The sequence below is a fragment of the Schistocerca gregaria genome, chromosome 4 (assembly GCF_023897955.1).
Source record: "Schistocerca gregaria isolate iqSchGreg1 chromosome 4, iqSchGreg1.2, whole genome shotgun sequence".
Taxonomy (NCBI): Eukaryota; Metazoa; Arthropoda; class Insecta; order Orthoptera; family Acrididae; genus Schistocerca; species Schistocerca gregaria.
The window spans coordinates 731,478,261-731,502,480 of NC_064923.1; the positions used below are offsets into that span (position 1 = coordinate 731,478,261).

Consider the following 24,220-nt stretch of genomic DNA (forward strand, 5'->3'; position numbering starts at 1 on the left):
CAGGGTGTCTACGGCCTGGAATCTTGCTGACTGGAATAGAATTGTCTTCACTGATGCGCCGCGCTTCGAAATGAGCACAAATGACCAGCTAAGACGCGTGTGGAGACGCCCCAAATAGCGATGGGATACCAGCCTAACTGTCGCCAGCCATACGTTCCGACAACCAAGACTGAAGGTTCAACATGGTTCAAATGGCTCTGGGTACTATGGGACTTAACATCGGATGTCATCTGTCCCCTACAACTTCTTGTTGTTGTGGTCTTCAGTCCTGAGACGGGGTTGGTGCAGCTCCCCATGTTACCCTATCCTGTGCAAGCTTCTTCATCTCCCAGTACAAACAGCTTCACAAATTGAGCAAGTCTTTAACGCATTGGTCCACCTTTGATTCCTATGCAAGCAGTTTTAAGGCTTGCCATTGATTGATAGCGTTTTTGCATGCACAACTGAGGGATGTTGTTGTTGTTGTGGTCTTCAGTCCAGAGACTGGTTTGATGCAGCCCCCCATGCAAGCTTCTTCATCTTCCTGTACCTACTGCAACCTGCATCCTTCTGAATCTGCTTAGTGTATTCATATCTTGGTCTCCCTCTACGGTTTTTGCCCTCCACGCTGCCCCCCAATGCTAAATCTGTGATCCCTTGATACCTCAGAACATGTCCTACCAAACTGTCCCTTCTTCTTGTCAAGTTGTGCCACAAACTCCTTTTCTCCCCAGTTCTATTCAATACCTCCTCATTAGTTACATGATCTACCCATCTAATCTTCAACATTCTTCTGTAGCACCACATTTCGAAAGCTTGTATTTTCTTCTTGTCCAAACTATTTATCGTCCTAGAACTTAGAACTACTTAAACCTAACTAACCTTAGGACATCACACACCTCCGTGACCGAGGCAGGATTCGAACCTGCGATCGTAGCAGTAGCACCGATCCGGACTGAAGCGCCTAGAACCACTCGGCCACCGCGGCCGTCACTGAAGATCTGGGGTGCCATTACATTCCATACGAGAACCTCACTGCTTGTGATTCGCAGCATGCTTACAGCGCAGCAGTATGTCGAAGGCGTTCTATGCCCCCTTTTGTTGCCCTTTATGAGAATCCATCCTAGGCTTACGTTTCAGTCAGACGTTGGCCGGCCGCACACGGCGAGAGTCTCCAGTGCTTGTCTTCCTGCTTGCCAAACCCTACCTTGGCCAGCAAGTTCGCCGGACCTCTCGCCAGCTGAGAACGTTTGGCTCGTTATGGGCACTGGCCTCCGACCATCACAGATTCTGACGATCTCACGCACTAATCTGATAAAGTCTGGCACGATGTATATCAGGAGGACATCCAACAACTTTATCAATAAGTTCCAAGCCGAATAACTGCTTGCGTAAGAGCCAGAAACGAACCAACACAGTAATGACTGACTGAATTTGGGAAACACTTTCTCTTGAATAAATCATCCATTTCTGTGAAACCACGAATTTGGGAAACACTTTCTCTTGAATAAATCATCCATTTCTGTGAAACCACAATCACTTGTTTTTCTGTACATGTACATCACATCTACCGATTTCCGACCCATTCCAATAATTCACTCGTGAAGCGTTGTTTTCTTGTTTTGCAGTGTGCACGGTGAAACCCAATCTGACTTACAAAATTCGGAGATCAGTTATATCCATTATGGATTATATTGCGAGTACTGCGGCTGTTAATCAAAATCAAAGAAATATATATATTTTCTTCTCTCACGAACTTTTACGTCATCCATTACGCGTTTCGACAGGAGCCGTCTTTGGCATGGCTGTTTCTAGTGATACGCATTGGCGATTTCGCGCAGCAGCATTCGAGTTGGCTGAGAATTTAGGAAGTACCTTGCACTGTTATTAACCCTCCGTTGCTCACGTGTATGACACTCGTCATCCACACGACTTTCCCGCTCAATTTTGTCTGACAGGGATGGACTGAGTTCGCGCCATCTTCAGTACCTTTTTGTTAACTCTCCGGCTGTTAGCTCGAATCATTGTTGACTTTCAGTTACGAAAGATACATTGTTAACGAAACATTAATATAGTCTGGAGGACACTCGTCATCCGCGCGAGATCTGCTGCCACAATCTGAAAGAAAGTAAGTCTGTATTACTTTATTGCTTTCCTAGATTCAATCGCTCTTTCATGTGCGTAAATTTAGACGTATTGAAACTGATTGCAGTTACCTCCCATGTTACCTAGAATTTTCTTTATTTTTAAATTGTGGAAGAAATGTCAAATGCAAAAAACCTCGGACAGAGTTTAGTAGAGATCCTAATGTATGGTTGGAATGGTTCAATAAGTTAAGTGATGAAGATGCTCGCAGTGATAGCGCTGACGCAGAGAGAGAGGATTGTGTTCATGAAAGTGGTCATGATTCCTAAACAGAACAAGAAGAGTCAGAAAATGATGAATCTGAATCACAGGAAGAAGTAACTCAAGAGGATGCATTTTTTTAGGGGAAAGATGAAATAACTAAACGGAGGAAAAATAAATATCCTGCCAGTGTTACAACAGATCTTGTAATTTTATTACGCATCTGCCTTGACCAAAAACTCAAGCTCGTATTAAAAAGACAGAAATAGAAATTCTGAATTTGTTCTTGGATGAAAACATAATAAGCATTATCGCAACATGCACTAATACACTCCTGGAAATTGAAATAAGAACACCGTGAATTCATTGTCCAAGGAAGGGGAAACATTATTGACACATTCCTGGGGTCAGATACATCACATGATCACACTGACAGAGCCACAGGCACATAGACACAGGCAACAGAGCATGCACAATGTCGGCACTAGTACAGTGTATATCCACCTTTCGCAGCAATGCAGGCTGCTATTCTCCCATGGAGACGATCGTAGAGATGCTGGATGTAGTCCTGTGGAACGGCTTGCCATGCCATTTCCACCTGGCGCCTCAGTTGGACCAGCGTTAGTGCTGGACGTGCAGACCGCGTGAGACGACGCTTCATCCAGTCCCAAACATGCTCAATGGCGGACAGATCCGGAGATCTTGCTGGCCAGGGTAGTTGACTTACACCTTCTAGAGCACGATGGGTGGCACGGGATACATGCGGACGTGCATTGTCCTATTGGAACAGCAAGTTCCCTTGCCGGTCTAGGAATGGTAGAACGATGTGTTCGATGACGGTTTGGGTGTACCGTGCACTATTCAGTGTCCCCTCGACGATCACCAGAGGTGTACGGCCAGTGTAGGAGATCGCTCTCTACACCATGATGCCGGGTGTTGGCCCTGTGTGCCTCGGTCGTATGCAGTCCTGATTGTGGCGCTCACCTGCACGGCGCCAAACACGCATACGGCCATCATTGGCACCAAGGCAGAAGCGACTTTCATCGCTGAAGACGACACGTCTCCATTCGTCCCTCCATTCACGCCTGTCGCGACACCACTGGAGACGGGCTGCACGATGTTGGGGAGTGAGCGGAAGACGGCCTAACGGTGTGCGGGACCGTAGCCCAGTTTCATGGAGACGGTTGCGAATGGTCCTCGCCGATACCCCAGGAGCAACAGTGTCACTAATTTGCTGGGAAGTGGCGGTGCGGTCCCCTACGGCACTGCGTAGGATCCTACGGTCTTGGCGTGCATCCGTCCGTTGTTGCGGTCCGGTCCCAGGTCGACGGGCACGTGCACCTTCCGCCGACCACTGGCGACAACATCGATGTACTGTGGAGACCTCACGCCCCACGTGTTGAGCAATTCGGCGGTACGTCCACCCGGCCTCCCGCATGCCCACTATACGGCCTCGCTCAAAGTCCGTCAACTGCACATACGGTTCACGTCCACGCTGTCGCGTCATGCAACCAGTGTTAAAGACTGCGATGGAGCTCCGTATGCCACGGCAAACTGGCTGACACTGACGGCGGCGGTGCACAAATGCTGCGCAGCTAGCGCCATTCGACGGCCAACACCGCGGTTCCTGGTGTGTCCGCTGTGCCGTGCGTGTGATCATTGCTTGTACAGCCCTCTCGCAGAGTCCGGAGCAAGTATGGTGGGTCTGACACACCGGTGTGTCCATTTACAGGACTGTATATGCACTAACTAAGTTCGTGGTAACTTTTCTAGGGAAAGATGCGATAGAGATCAGAGCTTTCATTGCTTTGTCATATCTATGTGGATCTTTGAGATGTTCTAGGAAGAGTATATCGAAATTGAGTGATAACTCAAAGGGAGACGGACTTGAATCATGGTATTTATGCATAAGAGAAAACCGATTCAGGTTCCTGTAGAGATGTCTGAGGTTTGATAATATCCGTGATAGAGATGTTCGCAGAGAGACTGACTAGTTGCCTCCTATCAGAGCTATCAGAGAGGTACTTGAACTATTTACGAACAATTGCCAAAAATATTTTTCACTTGGTGATACTGTTGACGAACAGCTGTTGGCATTTAGAGGAAACTGCCCGTTCAGACAATATATTCCTACCAAGCCAGAAAAGTATGGGGTAAATGTGTTTGCTTTGGTTGATGTAAAAATAGCTTACACTTTGAATTTAGAACCGTACGTCGGTAAGCAACAAGGGGGACCATGTAGTGCCAGTAATTCAGCTGAAGATATTGTTCTTCAAATGGTCAAACTGTTCCAAACTTAAGAATATATTGTACTGTGTACAAATATTAAATATATTACATGTAGATTTAATAAAAAATCATAAAACCAATCATAAAGAACGTTCAAAGTATAGAAATAGATCGCTTGCTTTGTGGATGACACCAATCATCCGCGTAAGTAACGATGTCACGAATTTTCGCGCGAGTAACGGAGGGTTAATAAAGTGAAATGACCACAGAACTTGTAGATGTGGTATAGCAGATAGGTCAAAGGTGTTCAAGGTACTTGTGGTGCAAGAAGGAGAGTAAATGTGCTGTATTGTGCCGCTGCAATTGGCATATGCTTCTTACTATACATTAGTCATAACATATTGTTGTTACGTAGGAAAGGAGCTATATTTTTTTCTCTTTGTTGTGGGTTCACTGGGTGCAGTGGAAGAGCGACACCAGGGCGCTACGCCGGGCCGTTTCCGCGGCGGTAGTCTCTGAGGGTACCTGCGTTCTGTGCTGTGCATTCCAATGGTTGCATGTTACAGGCTTTATCACTGTTTCACACAAAAGAGGCAATTGAGGCAACGAACCGAATAAATCATAATTACAGTATTATTCTGCTACGAATTAGCGTGGATCTCGGGTTCCTTATACGAGAATACTCAGAAGCCCCAGAAATCGTTTAAAGAACACCACAGCTGCTACACAGCCCAGTACAAGGTGGCAGCAGAAGGAAGCCGTGTCATGTCTGTGTCTCAGGACTGTCATTCTGTCGGCGACTTTCATCCCAAGTGACTTATGTAGTGCAGATACATACAGTGCTCGAGGAAGTGTGTATACCGGTAAAAGACCAATTAAGCCCAAAAACAACTGCAAAATAAAAGCTCTAGCATCTTGTCAGATACGATCCGCAAGAACGGAAACAGCTGCCGGCAGAAATATAAGGCCCACGAGGCTTTCTCCTCTTGAACTTAAAAGAAAAATCAAAGAAAACGTAGCTGAACCAAAAGATGGAGCCAGACAATGAATCCACAACCTGGCTAAAGGCTGGTGGACATCCGAAACTCTAAACGCTGTCGTCCAGGGCAAGCTTCAAGATATTCACAGTAACGAGACGAAGACGAGTTGCAATTGCCACGAGAAAAAGGAAGAAAGACAGAGAACAGAGTGGAACTTGGTTTGTGTGCTATGTGTCCTTCGGTATGCACAAAAACTGACCTTCGCGCCATACTGCAAACGGGCTAGATGCAGCCACCCTGCAAAAGTAGCCGAAACGTCGGCAGTTTTATCACACTACGACAGCGGTGAAACTCACAGAAGATTTTAGCGAAATAGGTGTAGTCTCTTTTTAGACACGTATAATACATGTTCTGCAGCTGTTACGGTGATATATCTTCCTGACAGAGAAATAAAAATTAAGTACGCCCTTACGTTACCCAAGCACCTGAAGCAATTCTTGGATGTTTGTGTCGTAGAGCACGAGTGGCTTATCCAAAAAACAAACATTTTACTCTCGCAGTGCTTCGCTTTGTCTTTGAGGCTACTTTTATCTAACGATTTGCCTTACAAAAACAAACAGATGTTACTTACTGCTATAGTCCTTTTTACAAGTTTTAGTATCATTTGTCCTTTAATACCAACATTATGTTTATACGTTGGAGTGAAGAGACTGTACACAGTGTTAGCAATCTGCAGCACACGAGATAAATTATTTGGCGTATTGCTCCGATTACTTAGAACAGTTAAGTGACGGACCTACTGTATATTAATTCCCCTGGACCCCTGAATTTTAGAAACAATCTCCAATTTGGCCACCATCTTCAATTTAACCATTGAGATGACGTTTATCTCGTCATTGTTCTCAAACCTATAGCTACCTACGAGGGTAAGTCAATAATTATCCGCAAAGTAGTTATAAAACTTTATTGTAATCAAATAGGAAACTTACAAGAACATCATTTTCCGAAATAGTCTCCTTGCGTTTCAACGCACTTGGTCCGTCGTTGTACAAGCTTCCTGATGCCCTCATAAAAGAACGTTCTCGGTTGAGCTACAAACCAGGAATGCGCCGCTTCTTTCACTGCTTCGTCCGAGGCAAATAGACGGCCCCTTAATGCCTGTTTGAGTGGACCAAACAAGTGAGTCAGAAGGGGCAATATCGGGACTATATCGAGGATGACCCAGTAGTTCAAATTTGAGTTTGTGGAGCGTTTCAGCGGTGTGGGCAGCAGTATGCGGACGGGAATTGCCGTACAGCGACACAACACCTTCTGTCAGCAATCCTCGGCGTTTTGCTTCGAATTGCAGGCTTTAGCCTGGCAGTAAGCAACTCACTGTAACTTACACTGTTTATTGTTGTGCCCCTTTCCCCATAATGTTCCGGTAGTGGACGTTGTGCGTCCCAAAAAACAGTAAGCATCAGTTCTCCTGCGGACGGCTGGGTCTTGTACTTTTTCTTGCACGGCGAATTTGCATGTTTCCATTCCATACTCTGCCGTTTACTCTCCGGCTCGTAATGATGGGTCCATGCTTCGTTAGCAGTAATGATCGTGTCTAAAATGTTACCATAGCGATCCAAATGTTTTTTGCAGATGTCCAAGCGCTTTTGTTTATGTAACTGTGTGAGTTGTTTTGGGACCCGTCTTGCACCAACTTTATGAAACCCAAGTCTGTTGTGGATGATTTCGTCGGCAGAACCGTGACTAATCTGCAGACGATGTGCCACTTCGTCAATAGTTAATCGTCTGTCTAAGAGAATCATTTCACGTGAACGCTCAATGGTTTATTCATTTGTGGTGGTAAACGGTCGCCCGGCTCCTTCATCGTGCGTAACACTTGTGCAACCATTTCGGAATTTTTCAATCCATTCGTAGACACTCTGTCGTGGCAAAACACTGTTCCCGTACTGTACCGAAAGTCTTCGATGAATTTCGGCCCCTGATACGCCTTCCGATGACAAAAAAGCTGATCACTGAACGTTGCTCTTCTTTGATGCAAATAGAGAGCGGAGCAGCCATGATTAACACCATGCGCCGATAATGAAACTAATCTAGCAGCTTGGAAGTGACAAAGATATAACAACAAATAAACAAAGCAAGCGTCATCAACGCAAAACGACAGTACTACCAAAATAAACAAAAATATAACTAAATTGCGGATAACAATTGGCTTACCCTCGTATATGCGAGGTCCGACTACTAGAGTGGCAAACACACACTGTTAACAGTCGATACATCACCTCCGGCAACTTACCCCGACAATCTCCACAGAAACAATACTTGAGCAAGAACACAGGCAGTCGTTTCCACTGGTCATTCTGTGCTGTCACTAACAGCACTTCTCTGCAAACTGTCGCTGTCTGCATGGAGTCTGAGAAAATTATTTTTAGCAGATGTTGGAAAACGCCTGCATTCAAGGAAAAGTCAGCAGCTGTTAGGCCAGCCTGACAGGTTTGAATCAGAGTGAATTACGGGAAGACCAGGCTATCACATCCAGCCTGGACAAAGCCCTCTTCCATTTGGCTCTGGCGTGCGTCCGTAGCCGCCTAGGGTAGAACGCTTGGCGTGGCTGGTAGTAACACAGGTACGTCACAGCTTGTCATGCACCGCCGTTCGCATTTTGTTGAGTCGGGGAACATTTTATCTACACCATACCAGTGAATAACTTCAATAACTTGGGAAGTGTAACAATGAATGATATGTATTGCTCAACCGAAATTAGGAAAAGAATTGCAATGGCAAAACAAGGATTCAAGAGGAAACAGAAACTGCTTTGTTGACTACTAAACAAAGATCTGAGGAAAAGACTTGCCAAACGTTACATCTGGAACGTTGCACTATATGGTCCGGAGACCTGGACATTGAGGAAGGAAGGTGAAAGAAGATTGGAAAAAAATGGTTCAAATGGCTCTGAGCACTATGGGACTCAACATCTGAGGTCATCAGTCCCCTAGAACTTAGAACTACTTAAACCTAACTAACCTAAGGACATCACACACATCCATGCCCGAGGCAGGATTCGAACCTGCGACCGTAGCAGTCACGCGGTTCCGGACTGAAGTGCCTAGAACCGCACGGCCACCACGGCCGGCAAAGAAGATTGGAGTCACTAGAGATGTGGATATGGAGAAGAATGGAAAAAGTGAAATGGGAACACCGAGTAAGGAATGAAGAAGTATTAAGAAGAGTTGGAGACGAAAGAAACATGCCGAAAATCTTCAGAAAGAGAAAACGGAACTGGGTTGGACATTGTTTGAGGAGAGACTTTTATTGAAGGAAGGAATAGAAGGAATGGTGGAGGGAAAAACGGGAAGAGTAAAAAGAAGATATCAAATGCTCGGCAATATCAAAGGAAGCAAATATTCAGAAATGAAAAGATTGGCTATGACAGACAAAAGTGGGAGAGGCTTAACCCATGACAAGACCTGCCGTAAGGCAGAATACCATACCACTACTACCACTATACCTGCTACTATACCTAGTGACTTGGTTCAGAGGGATACCTGCGTCATTATTTTTTCATGCCGTTAGTGTGGGTTTCTGAAGTATATACGTGGGTGATGGTGTGTAAGCCCATGTTTGAAATCAATTTGTCAATATAGTTACAGTAATGCAGTAATTTACGACTTTTTTTGAGACAAAACTGAAATATCTACACCAAATTGTTGAGAACATAGTGCACAGCTGGTTTTTAGAGATAAAGGATAATCAAAAGAAATGTAAGTCACTTGAAAATGGCCGAAAAGTCACTTTCATGCAAGAAACCTGCTTAGCTTCACGTAGATAACAAACACCAGACTCAATGTAGCACTGTCAGGGCATACGACACTTTATTCTGGAGAGAAGATACAAGTCTAGAAACAAGACTAAACTGATGAACGGAACCATCTATGTGTGTACCGAATAGGCAGCTATGTTGATTTATCTGTGATGGCATTTTTCTTGAGCTTACGTTTAATCAATTGCTTGGCACATCCCTACAGTGCACTTCTCGCAGTTGCCGGATTTTGAAAGCTATACCAACTAGTCTTGGCGATGAGAAGCTTCTATATCGTCTTCACAACAAAGAGATTTTTCCTTCGCATGTAGAGTAAAATAACTCTAGCCCTTTCAAGAAACTCTCATTTAAATAGTTTATTAGTTCTGGGGCATCGCCCGCCTCTGACGATCTCGCCGTCGAGTGCACTTTAAATTCTGATCTTCCTTCCTTTTCCCGTGACATTGGGGTGACCTTGCGAGGCGTATCCTGGAGAGCTCCGTGGTCCACAGAGAGGCGGACTCCACGGCGAAGCACAGCCAGCTGGGCCCCGCAGCCTTCCGCTGAATTCATTACGGCCCGCTGCCTTTCACTCCGGGCTACATACCCCAGTCCCGGTGGAACAGGTTCCACGACGCACTTTACGCACGATATACGGCGGGAAAATGCAGCTGCCGTGATCGTTAGAAACGCCTCTGGAATGCCACCGCCATGCACGCGTGTCAATGGAGGAATTAGAAATGGAAAGCGAACCTCTTCGTAACACAGTAAAATTTTCCGTCGTGTTTCATGTAGGATACACAGTATTTAGTGAAATCTATAGAGTTTCAGTGTACTCTCTGGCAGACAGTTTTCCACTCTGTACCAGGAATGCTTCGTGAGGTATAGGTTAAGTGATCAGTCTGGAGAGAGTAGCTCACGGATACCTTGTAGAACATTCTGAATAACGCGAGAGCATTGCCTTGCTGGGAGAGCCCACTGTCCCAGCGTTATAGCAATGGCAGGATAACGGACCTGAATGTATCCTGTACCGTCCAGAGTTCGCTCAACAGACGTCTACGTTAAGGTCACTCTAGGCTATGGTTTTTCGCACCATGATGCCCGGAGTAGCCCCAACTATGGAGGGCAGGTAAAATAAGTAGAAAGGTTTACATATTCAGTTGAACAACATAAAGAGAAGCAGTTTCTGATGCTAAGGATAAACTTGCAACATTTAGTTTTGGACAGAAGCTTCCAGAGGAACCGTCGTTCAAGTTCACTAGAACAGCTGACCAAGCAGTGGACAGAAGATGTATCCGTAGTAGCACGTTCCATGGTGGGAGGTATACGGCGTCTTTGAAGACATAAATGCACTCAATAGTTCAGAAATAAAGCATAGGGCCGCAGATAGAGATATGCCGAATGAAATGCGTTAATGTGTCAAGCTGACAAAGCGTCAAGTCTTCAATGACTAACGTGGGAGAAGCTTATCGAAAGTCCTCTCAAGAAACCCATGGCACACATCCATGCCCGAGGCGAGATTCGAACCTGCGACAGTAGCAGCCGCGTGATTCCGGACTGAAGCGCCTAGAACCGCTCGGCCACAACGGCCGGCCCTTTCTTTGTCGTTTTTTTTATTTACAGCAGCTTCTCTTCATAGCAAACAGGGATTCTAAGTTAACGAAGGTATTACTGGATACATTGTTTGGTGAGCCCAGTTTACAGAGCACTGCCAACGCGAACGAAACCTCAAAAACATGAATTACAAGTTACACTTTTCTGTAAGCTGGCGTGAGAGAAAACCAAACTCGTGAGTATATCTTTTCAAAAAGTCGTCAACATAACCGCAGGTTGAGAGTGATGTGTTGTTATTTCTTTATGTAGCTGCAAGCATTCTACAAAATTCTCACAGACTTATAGGGGTTCGCAAACGTGAAATGTGGAACACTCCGACGTTTCCTATACTCTCTTCTTTCATGCATTCAAAAGAAATATCATTTCAGTGGACTGCATTCCAGTCCTGTCCCCCTCCCCCAAGTGTTAAGTATTCGCTTCTGTATAGTGAAGTTAGGACGAACATTATTTAGCAGCACCTCATCTTCGTTTCCTTCTTGTATTGGTCTTAAGTGCTGTTCAGTATTGATTTTGGAAACATTCTCCTCCAACAAGCCTTTAGTGCATATTCGGCGGTGTATACTGACAAGGAACCCTTTGAGTCCGAGGTCGCAAAAGGCCAATTGTGCCCCACTTGCTGCCTACCACACAACCACAATACTGGCTGCTGATGGCAACAGGGAGCGGGGCTGGAGGTATCCAGACACGAGAACAGCATGAGACTACGGAGCGGTTTTCAACTGCTTAGTCCACGAGTAACTCACAACAGTGCCACACTGCTGCTGGTGTTGATATGAAGCAGAACACTGGCAACGATAAACAGGAACACTGCTTTATATCTACAACAACAGTTACCGAAGTTGACATTTCGTCAGAAAGGAGCCCAAGGAATTTCGCAGAGTGAGAAAGAAGTATCAGATGGAATATTAACGTTTCTGCGATATGAGTTAGTGCGATGTGTGGTGTTGTATATGCTCGGCTGTGTGGAAAACTTACATGAGGAGTACAGTATTGCCCATATGTGCTTAACAAGTCAAAGTGGTACAGAAACAATCGTCGAACCATGTAATTCATAATCCTTGTCGGACAGGGAGCCACGAATTCCATCTCCAGTGAAACGTACTAAAGGACAATTGTTGTTCAAGCAGCGGGTACTGAACTTAATGACGTACGTGGAAGATCATACACAGCGTAATAAAAAAAGAGAAATATGAACAGATTTTGGATAAGTAAGCAGCAATATGACCGTATAGAATACAAGAAAAACTGCGGGTATTCAAGGGAGGACAATATGCTCTTCTTACAAAAAATGGTGTTTGCTCGTTCAAGGGATGCTCGACACAATTTATAGGGTGTGCTTGATAGTGAAGTAATATGTTATGCATATCAGACTGCGCGCGAAGTGGTTTACAGTGATTTCAAGGAAAGAATTGGATGGTTGAATAACTTCGAAAAGTGCTACAGAATTGGAAGACTTAAAATAACGAAATTTCAAACAAAGCGTCAACTTGACGATGCACAGCAAACTGCGGAATCGGGTAGAAAATTTGTAGATGAGGTAAGCAAACCTATCCCATCGTTCGATAAGGAATTTGTTTTCCACTTCGACCAATCGGGATTTGAAGGGGAAATTGATATGAAAAGAACCCTGGAAGTTAGAGGTCCCAAGACAGTTGTATCAAGATCAACTAACATCAATGCCTTAACGCATTCGTATACAGTTATGTAGACTGTTAATCTGGATGGTTAATTGGTTGGGAAGTTATTTATTGTGCTGCGAGAAGTTGAAAGTGTTCTGCTCCATAAGTTCTTTCTAGTGTGCGCGATACTGCAAGGGTAGCAGGGAATATTTACGTCACAGTAGGCAAGAAGCGGAACATTGACGTAACAGAACTACATCTACGATATGAGCGCTGGTTTTGGCCAATACCTGGTCAAAACAACTTGTTTTTGTTTGATTCCTGGTCAGCGTACAAAAACCATAGGGAACTAGCCCCCATGAAAAGTGTGTCACATTACAGTTCATATCACTGGACAAATTCAGTCTCTGGGTGTTTGTTTTTTCCGTGTCAATAAAACATATTATCGCACTGTCTGCAGCTACACCTTAAGGAAATGCCAGTTCCGTAACAGACTTTTCACATTCGTTTGCATGCCATCACGTTCCATCAGTTCTCACCAGCCCGTTCCACCAGTATGATTCTATATGTAAATGCTAATTAATTGAAACCTTCAGCTGCCGACAGGTGTTGCTGACATACCTTGACGGGGACAGCTGAAACTGTGTGCCCCGACCGGGATTCGAACCCGAGATCTCCTGCTTACATGGCAGACACCTGCCGGCAGCTGAGGGTTTCAAATAATTATCATTTATTCTAGATAAACTGCACGGTCAGCAATGGTATCTGTTCTTTCAAGAACGTTACTATCTTCATATATAGTTAAATGGCTACCCGGCCATTGACCTTCGTCTGTGCGAGTGCGCACAGGTTGCCCGAACTCTTTCGGGATTCGTCAACTTAAGTGGGCGCGAGTAACGTGTGGTTGGTCAAAGTACCTATTAGCAACATTAAGTATGTAGATTGTGGACAGTTGGGAATGTGGGTCTCACGGGAAGCGTGCAAGGGATAAGTCCCTGCAGTCGCGCTATCCTCTGTGCCCTCGGTGGCTCAGATGGATAGAGCGTCTGCCATGTAAGGAGGAGATCTCGGGTTCCAATCGCGGTCGGCGCACACATTTCAGCTGTCCCCATCAAGGTATGTCAGCAACACCTGCCGGCAGCCGAGGGTTTCAATTAATTATCATTCATTCTAGAGAAGCTGTACGGTCATCTCTTCTTTCGAGAACAGTTACTATCTTCATATATTCATGTATTTTTTTAAGAATGGGTACTTAGCTAATCGTCCTGTACGATTTTCAACTCCCAAAGAGTTCGCCTTCGAGCTTTATGATGCAAATGTTTGTGATCACTATGGCACGCCGTTTTTCATTCAGTGTTCATGCTGCAAGTTAACGGTTTGTTTCGAACATTGCTTGGATGTCGACGATGTCTGTTTTGTGAAGTGCTGTACATACATCCGATAGAAGGTTGATATCTACACCTCCCAGACAGCCATTCTTCAGTCTCTCTCCTGATGCACATGCTGAATCATTAGCAGGTAATGTTTTCCCTGTCACAATAGTTAACGTAACACTTATACAAAGGAGCGTTACTAAAGACTGAACTTGCGACATCGCACTTGTGAGAGTCGGAATATGAGAACCGATGGCCTTAGGTACAGTGTGAGACAATACTTTGTTACCGATCTTTTAATCCACGTATTAATTCTTCTAGACAGCAAAACAGTATTGTTGTACACGAACAAAAGAAAAATAGTAAGATATACTACTGGCGATTAAAACTGCTACACCACGAACATGACGTGTTACAGACGCGAAATTTAACCGACAGCAAGAAGATGCTGTGATATGCAAATGATTAGCTTTTCAGAGCATTCACACAAGGTTGGCGCCGGTGGCGACACCTACAACGTGCGGACATGTTGACTGGCGTTGCCTGGTGAAACGTTGTTTTGATGCCTCGTGTAAGGATGAGAAATGCGTAGCATCACTTTTCCGACTTTGGTAAAGGTCGGATTGTAGCCCATCGCGATTGGGGTTTATCGTATCGCGACATTGCAGCTCACGTTGGCCGAGGTCCAATGACTGTTAACAGAATATGGAATCGGTGGGTTCAGAAGAGTAATACGGAACGCCGCGCTGGATCCCAACCGCCTCGTATCACTAGCAGTCGAGATGACAGGCAACTTATCCGCATGGCTGTAACGGACCGTGCAGCCACGTCTCGATCCCTGAGTCAACAGATGGGGTCGTTTGCAAAACAACCAACTGCACGAACAGTTCGACGACGTTTGTAGCAGCATGGGCTATCAGCTCGGAGACCATGGCTGCGGTTACCCTTGACGCTGCATCACAGACAGGAGCGTCTGCGATGGAGTACTTAATGACGAACCTGGGTGCACGAATTCCAAAACATCGTTTTTTTTTTCGGGTGAATGCAGGTTCTGTTTCTGGTGGCCAAGACATCGCGGTGAACGCACATTGGAAGCGTGTATTCGTCATCGCCATACTGGCGTATCACCCGGCATTATGGTATCGGGTGCCATTGGTTACACGTCTCGGTCACCTCTTGTTCGCATTGACGGCACTTTGAACAGTGAACGTTACATTTCAGATGTGTTACGACCCGTGGGTCTACCCTTCATTCGATGCCTGTGAAACCCTACATTTCAGCAGGATAATGCACCGCCGCATGTTGCAGGTCCTGTACGGGCCTTTCTGGATACAGAAAATGTTCGACTGCTGCCCTGGCCAGCACATTCTCCAGATCTCTCACCAGTCGAAAGCGTCTGGTCAATAGTGGCCGAGCTACTGTCTCGTCACAATACGCCAGTCACTACTCTTGATGAACTGTGGTATCGTGTTGAAGCTGGATGGGCAGCTGTACCTGTACACACCATCCAGGCTGTGTTTGACTCAATGCCCTGCCGTATCAAGACCGCTATTACGGCCAGAGGTGGTTGTTCTGGGTACTGATTTCTCAGGATCTCTGCCCGCAAATTGCGTGAAAATCTAATCACATGTCAGTTCTAGTATAATATATTTGTCCAATGAATACTCGTTTATCATCTGCATTTCTTATTGGTGTAGGAATTTTAATGGCCAGTAGTGTAGTTTAACCCGTTATGCTTCACAGCACTGGAGTATCGGAATGTGGTGGATAACGAACTAATGTCCGGAAACAGGTAACAAAATAGACGGGAGGAGAGCCGCGCGCGTCGCGTGGCCCACGTTGAGGCTGCGGCAGCGCGCCGCGTGCAGACACCTGAGTCCGACCCGCGGGCGGCTTTCCCGGCCGGCAGACGCTCCCGCGGAGAAAGTCCATCTGCGAGGCAAGGTGTCTGGCCGTGTGTGAGCAGCGCCGCCCAACTGGGGAACAGGGTCGATCTCTCTGCCATCTCGCTTTCATCACGCGCGCCTCGGGCCGCCGACCTATTCCGCAACGCCGCCGCCGCCTTCGCCCTGAATGCCTAATGGCCAAGGACGGCGGGCGGCTGCAGAAGCGCGCCCGCGCCGCCATCCCGCTGCCAACACATCGCCCCGTACTTTCGCCGAATGCGTGCCGTCCACACGCCGCGGTGGAAACGACCACCACGCGCTTCCTCCCTCCCCCGCTGACACCCAGGCTGCAGCGACTCGCGTCTCCTCAGCGGCCGCCGGTATCGTACGTCCTGCTATGAGCCTTATGCTCCACCCGCAGAGCTCTACATCTACATCCATACTTCGCAAGCCACCTGACGGTGTGTGGCGGAGGGTACTTTGAGTACCTCTATCGGTTCTCCTTTCTATTCCAGTCTCGTATTGTTCGTGGAAAGAAGGATTGTCGGTATGCCTCTGTGTGGGCTCTAATCTCTCTCATTTTATCCTCATGGTCTCTTCGCGAGATATACGTAGGAGGGAGCAATATACGCCGGCCGGAGTGGCCGTGCGGTTCTAGGCGCTACAGTCTGGAACCGGGCGACCGCTACGGTCGCAGGTTCGAATCCTGCCTCGGGTATGGATGTGTGTAATGTCCTTAGGTTAGTTAGGTTTAATTAGTTCTAAGTTCCAGGCGACTGGTGACCTCAGAAGTTAAGTCGCATAGTGCTCAGAGCCATTTTTGAGCACTATACTGCTTGACTCCTCGGTGAAGGTATGTTCTCTAAACTTCAACAAAAGCCCATACCGAGCTACTGAGCGTCTCTCCTGCAGAGTCTTCCACTGGAGTTTATTTACCATCTCCGTAACGCTTTCGCGATTACTAAATGATCCTGTAACGAAGCGCGCTCCTCTCCGCTGGACCTTCACTATCTCTTCTATCAACCCTATGTGGTACGGATCCCACACTGCTGAGCAGTATTCAATCAGTGGGCGAACAAGCGTACTGTAACCTACTTCCTTTGTTTTCGGACTGCATTTTCTTAGGATTCTTCCAATGAATCTCAGTCTGGCATCTGCTTTACCGACATTCATTCCATTTTAAATCACTCCTAATGCGTACTCCCAGATAATTTGTGGAATTAACTGCTTCCAGTTCCTGACCTGCTATACTGTAGCTAAATGATGAGGCATTTTTATTTGTATGTATACACTTGTCTACACTGAGATTCAATAGCCATTCCCTGCACCACGCGTCAATTCGCTGCAGATCCTCTTGAATTTCAGTACGATTTTCCATTGTTATAACCTCTCGATATACTACAGCATCATCCGCAAAAAGCCTCAGCTTTGAGCTTACAGGACGAAACAGCACCCTGGTAGCTGTGGAGCGCTGGAAACGGTGAAGAACTGGTACCAGGAGGTCTCGTGGACACCCTCCCCCCCCCCCCTCCCCAACAGTCGTTTAAGTCGATGCGTGTATATCAGTCATGTGTATGCAATGAGTAGAGTAATATGGGTCGACGCTAAGACGTGACAGATGAGAGCTACCGTCTTTGCTAGTGCACGTGACCTCGCTGTGAAAGAAGCTGCCATATTTGTTGGTGTTTACATGTCTACGAGGTACAGTGTACCACTGAAGCCACGAAACGCGAGATGACAACAGCGTTCGTAAAAAGATCCTGACCGCTAAAAAAAATGGTTCAAATGGCTCTGAGCACTATGGGACTTAACATCTGAGGTCATCAGTCCCTTAGAAATTAGAACTACTTAAACCTAACTAACCTAAGGACATCACACACATCCATGCCGAGGCAGGATTCGAACCTGCGACCGTAGCAGTCGCGCGGTTCCGGACTGAAGCGCCTAGCATCGCTCGGCCACCGCGGCCGGCTGACCGCTAGAGGCCAGAGACCAGTGTCATGCCTTGTCAGTGACAGTCGGTTTCGATTCCGACTGGAGTTGCTGCTGTTTGTGAATGCAGGTCTCCTTAACCAGTTTTCGAACGGAACTGCACGCAATAGACGTTTGGAGTCCGGTACCTCGCAAAATCCCAATGGTCACTTCACCGTGTAACACTGCAAGCTCCTTAATGGGCTAAACAACAAAGAAACCACGCGGCAGTTGACTGGAGGCATCTCGTCGGCCCGAGAACTCCCCACGATGCCTTTCTCCAATTATGCAATACGTCGAGTGTACTCATGGCCCAATGACGGGTTGGTTCAGGCCAGAAGTGGTTCTCTGATACCTTGGAAGTGTTTTTCGCACAATGGCTTGGGGCTTTCCAAACAGATTACTCTGAAAATGAAAAAAAAGGTGTTTATTTCTACATTTTCGATGACGAATTGTTGCTGTCCCTTCTACAGCTCCGAGATAAGTGTGCTGTGGGTACCCCCGTCGAGAAGTTGTAATTGTCTTGTTCACAGGGCTGATAAGACACTGGTACGGTCTTGCTTTGAGAAACACGCAGGCACCCAATCACGTTTCGACTGGCCTGCTAGATCATCCGACCTCACCGTATTTTGCTACCCTTAAGACGCACTATTTTCTTCGTAAAATTGCCTCCAAAATTCAGGTGTCTCTTATACGCGAAATTAGTATAAGATATCCAGTGTTTGATTTAACATTCTCGATAGTCTTCGAAGTTGCAGAAAATCCGATGCCGCGGGCAACCTACCTCTATCTGGCAACACTGAATCCGACTGGCAGCGGCAGTGCATCGATGCGACGAACGTGAGTCGGGGGTGTTCACAAACGTGCCAACATTGTCTCCCTGCCGCTGCGCCATCACAATCTCAGAAGACTGTCTAGCCAATGAAGCGTCATTGCAGTCTACGGCGCCATTGAACTTGACTGAAAGTGATCTGTGTTATCCCCAACCGTACAATATTTTTGTTAGTAACTAGTTTCGCAATGCAAAAAAAAAAAAAAAAAAAAAAAATTTAAAAAAAAAAGGCATTCATATGATGCAGGCTATAAATTGATAGTAACAGCATATGCTATGGAAACAGAGCAGCTGACTTGCATTTCGGCCCTCCACCAACAGTAAAAACCATTCGCAATTGGTAGGCTAGTAAAGAAGAACTGAAAAAAATGAGCAGGACTAAATGTGCAGAAAGAGGACTGAACGCAAAACGGCCATAACTAGGGATGGAGTTGGTCGGTGCTACAGGCTTATGAAGCGTGCAGGACTTAGCATGCTAATTAAAACCAAAATATCTCAGAAAATTCCACAAGAGTATTATCTTTCCATCGCTTTATTATTCAACATCGAAAGAAAACCAGTGTGGAACTAAGCCAGCTAGCGAATTTGGACAAAACTGCTCTGACATGTGATGTGGCGAGTAACAGATCTGTTGCCGTAAAAGATGCTAAAACTGTAACCATAAAAATAAATGGACATGAGAAAATGCACTATGCTGTTGTCCTTTCATGTTGTGTCGACGGTATTAAACTGATCCAATGATCGTTTTCAAGCGCAAAGAAATGCGAAAACCTTCTGAAATACCGCCAGGTGTTGTTCACGTACATGAGAAGGGTTGGCTCGAAATTATGGATTAATAGAGTATGGGAGAGAAGGAAAGGTGCTTTATTACAGAAGAGGTCTCTTCTTGTGCTCGATCAGTTAAAAAAAAAAAAATGTTCAAATGTGTCTGAAATCCTATGGGACTTAACTGGTAAGGTCATCAGTCCCTAAGCTTACACACTACTTAACGTAAATTATCCTAAGGACAAACAGACACACCCATGCTCGAGGGAGGACTCGAACCTCCTCCGGGACCAGCGGCACAGTCCATGACTGCAGCGCCTCAGACCGCTCGGCTATTCCCGCGCGGCGCCAATCCCTACACTAAGCGTCTATTTTGTGCAGGTCTTCCTGGATTTCACTGTAGTTTTCTAGCGTTGCTACTTCTCTACATATTGCAGTATCACCCACAAGTAACCTCATTGAGCTGCCGACGTTGCCCGTAGCGCTGTCTGAAGACGCTGTGAAGAGTGACGGTCATATAATCTTCCATTCTTACCAGCTGGTTTCTGTTACCGGCACTGCCAGTAACGTTGCCTCACGGGAGAAGCGGAATGGGATGCTTTGAGGTTCATGATGCGAAGTGGGCAGTTCTGTCGGTTCCAAGGTCTGGGAAACTAACAGCCCCTCCCCCTCCCCAGGCCCCCCGTACATAAATGAACAACAAAATTAAAAAAAAAAAAATAGTGATCGGGTTTCGAACGCGGGGGGCAAAATTATGCAACCGCGACGGTAGCCACTTCTTCGGCTAAACTACTTCCTCGCCAAAAGGCACATAAAGTACCTCGAAAACTTTGACCGTTATTTTCTCAGAATAGGTGAAGGATCTACAGACACGTGTTCCCTTATTCTGACCCCTCTTCCACCGAGCGAAGTTTCTAGGAAATCAGGTTATGCCACTTGTCTTGTTCTCCTGGTTGCAGTCCAGGAGGTAGCGTGCTGCCCTGGAAGCTGCTGGCAGAGTCCATCTTCTGGTCGGCTGCAATGGAACTGCTCTGCTAAGCTCCCGTGCCGGCCTGGATAGCTGTCTCACGTAAGGGTCTATGCGGGTCTGTTCTCGGCATGCGATCCTGCGGCTGCAGGAAAATGCGCGGTACGTCAGCGACCTCTGCCCTCGCCCTGTACGCTGCCAGGTGGCGTGGCCAGAATACCGTAATCCTACCCGCTGGTCTCGCCGCTGCGTTCCGTAGTTCATTCTTTCAGCGGCGAATGTTCCATAGGGACGGAGCTCGCGCCAATCCAGACGACTTAGTAGTTGTGCGGGGTGCGGTCGGCGCTTGATCCCTAGGGCTCCACGGCAAAGCCGACCTCGAGGAAGATCAGCTTGGATTCCGCCAGAAACGCGAGGCAATACTGACCCTACAACTTCTCTTAGAAGAAAGCTTACATAAACGAAAATCTACGTTTATAGCATTTGTAGATTTTTTTGACAATTTTGACTGGATACTCTCTTTGGAATTCCGAAGAGCAGGGATAAAATACAGGGAGCGAAAAGTTCTCTACAATTTTTACAGAATACAGACGGCAGTTATAAGAGCCGAGAGGCATGAAACGGAAGCACTGGTTGAGAAGAAGGAAGTGAGATAGGATTGCAGCCTGCCCCCGGCGCAATTCAATGTGTACATTATCCAAGTACTAAAGGAAAGCAAAGAAGATTGGGAGTAGGAATTAAAGTTCAGAAAGGATACCTAAAAATTTTGAGGTTTGGCGATGACATCGTAATTCTGTCAGACAGGGCAAAGGATTTGGAAGAGCAGCTAAGTGAAATGGACTGCCTCTTGAAAGGACGATATAACATGAATATCAACATAAGCAAAACAAGGATAGTGGAATATAGTCCAACTACGTCAGCTTATGCTGAAAGGATTAGATTACGGATTACGGGACGAGACACTAAAAGTAGTAGAAGAGTTTTTCTGTACGGGCAGCGAAATAGCGGAGGGGGGATTTAAAATAGGCTGGGGCAGCAGTGAGAATCTGGATCCAGCAGGGGGGCATGCCAGGGTAATTCGCGCATTTGTGCGAACAACTGTACCATTTGGCTTAGTGGCTAGCGCACCTCCCTTCCAAGCAGGAGACCAGGGTTCGATTCCCGGCCTTGGAACAAATTTTACCTCGCCGCTTCAGTCTGTACATGAAAAAAGTAAAATAACTGACGACTGCTGAAGTAGAGGGGATATAAAACACAGTCTCGCCGTGGCATGAAAAGTGTTTCTGAAGAACATAAATTTGTTAATACTGAATATGAATTTTAAGTGCTAGGAAGTCTTTTCCGGAAGTGTTTGTCTGGAGTGTAGCCATGTTTGGGTGTGAAACGTGGACGATAAACAATTATGACAAGAAGATAATAGAAGCTTTTGAAATGTGGTGCTATAGAAGAATGCTGAAGATTAGCCTGGTAGGTCGCGGAACTAATGAAGACGTACTGAATAGAACTGCAGAGGAATGAAATTCGTGGTATAACTTGACTGAAAGAAGGTCTCGGTTTATAAGACACGTTGTGAGACGTCAAGGGATCACCAATTTATTATTGAAGGGAAGTGTGGCTGATAAAAATTGTAGACGAAGACCAAGAGACGATTAAAGTAAACAGGTTCGAAAGGATGTAGGTTGCAGAAGTTATTCGGAGACGAACATGTTTGCACAGGGTATAGAAGCATGGAGAGCAACATCAAACCAATCTTTGGACTGAAGGTCACAACAACAACAGCAACAACATCATCAACAACAACATATAGATGTATACTGGATGACAAAGGTGGTGGTGGTGGTAAGTGTTTAACGTCCCGTCGACAACGAGGTCATTAGAGACGGAGCGCAAGCTCGTGTTAGGGAAGGATTGGGAAGGAAATCGGCCGTGCCCTTTAAAAGGAACCATCCCGGCATTTGCCTGAAACGATTTAGGGAAATCACGGAAAACCTAAATCAGGATGGCTGGAGACGGGATTGAACCGTCGTCCTCCCGAATGCTAGGTCCCTTAGTGCTCTGAACCATTTGAACCATCTCATATTCCCGCGCAGTCCAACATTTGAGTCACTGTCACCTCCGAATGCTCCACAAATCTGGATACTGCACGATTCGACCAGCTGCGCAAATGGAGACGCATAATGAACCCCCTTTTAAGCCCTGCCAGCTATGGCAACGCTGTCTCACACGAGTACGCGGGATCTCTCTGTCATTCACAGTGATCACTAAAAATCTATCTCTACTCTCGCACTTTATACGTCTTATCAGGGCTGTTACAAGACTAAACATGAACAACACTGATGCTCTCTGGTGACCGTTCTACCTGTCGCACAAAATTCCTAGTGTAATTACACTACTGGCCATTAAAACTGCTATACCAAGAAGAAATTGAGATGATAAACGGTTATTCGTTGGACATATATATTATACTAGAACGGAGATGTGATTACATTTTCACGCAATTTCGGTCCATAGATCCAGAGAAATCAGTATCCAGATGAACCATCTGTGGCCGTAATAACAGCCTTGATACGCCTGGACATTAAGTCAGACAGAGCTTGGATGGCGCGTACAGTCACAACTGCCCATGCCCCTTCAACACGATACCAAAGTTCATCGAGTGTAGTGACTGGCGTATTGTGACGAGCCAGTTGCTCGGCCACCATTGACCAGACGTTTTCAATTGGTGAGAGATCTGGAGAATGTGCTGGCCAGGGCAGCAGTCGAACGTTTTCTGTACCCAGAAAGGCCCGTACAGGACGTGCAACATGTGGCCGTCATTATCCTGCTGAAATGTAGCGTTTCGCAGGGATCGAATGAATTGTAGAGTCACTGGTGGTAACACATCTGAAATGTAACGTGCACTGTTCAAAGTGCCGTCACTGCGAACAAGAGGTGACCGAGACGTGTAACCAATGGCAGCCATACCATCACGCCGGGTGATACGCCAGTATGGCGATGACGAATAAACGCTTCCAATGTGCGTTCATCGCGATGTCGTCAAACACGGATGTGCCCATCGTGATGCTGTAAACAGAACCGAAAAAATGACGTTTTGCCATTCGTGCACCCAGGTTCGTCGTCGAGTACACCATCGCAGGTTCTCCTGTCTGTCATACAGCGTGAAGGGTGACCGCAGCGACAGTCTCCGAGCTGATAGTCCATGCTGCTGCAAATGCCGTCGAACTGTCCGTGCAGATGGTTGTTAGCTTGCAAACGTCCCCATCTGTTGACTCAGGGATTGAGACGTGGCTGCACGATCCATTACAGCTATCGGATAAGATGCCTGTCATCTCGACTGCTAGTGATACGAGGCCGTTTGGATCCAGCATGGCGTTCCGTATTACTCTCCTCCTGAACCCAGCGATTCCATATTCTGCTAACAGTCATTGGATCTCGACCAATGCGAGCAGCAATGTCGCGATACGATAAATCGCAATCGCGATAGGCTACAATCCGACCTTTTTAAAAGTCGGAAACGTGATGGTACGCATTTCTCCTCCTTACACGAGGCATCACAACAACGTTTCACCAGGCAATGCCGGTCGACTGCTGTTTGTGTATGAGAAATCGGCTGGAAACTTTCCTCATGTCAGCACGTTGTAGGTGTCGCCACCTGCGCCAAAGTTGTGTGAATGCTCTGAAAAACTAATCATTTGCATATCACAGCATCTTCTTCCTGTCTGTAGCAAGTCATCTTCGTGGTGTAGCAATTTTAATGGCCAGTAGTGTTTAATGGCGTGTACCTATAGGAAGGTTCATTGACATCCGATCACTTGTTCTGGTGCCTCACATAATTTTTTCTTCTTTTTTTCGGGCAGTGTAAA

The 24,220-nt window shown here is 46.3% G+C and overlaps 1 protein-coding gene across 4 annotated transcripts in view; it reads left to right on the forward strand.

The window, feature by feature from the left end:
- LOC126266913 (serine/arginine repetitive matrix protein 1-like) overlaps window positions 1-24,220 on the forward strand; it is a 221,392-nt gene that overhangs the window by 59,573 nt on the left and 137,599 nt on the right. The gene's annotated exons all lie outside the window — the stretch shown is intronic.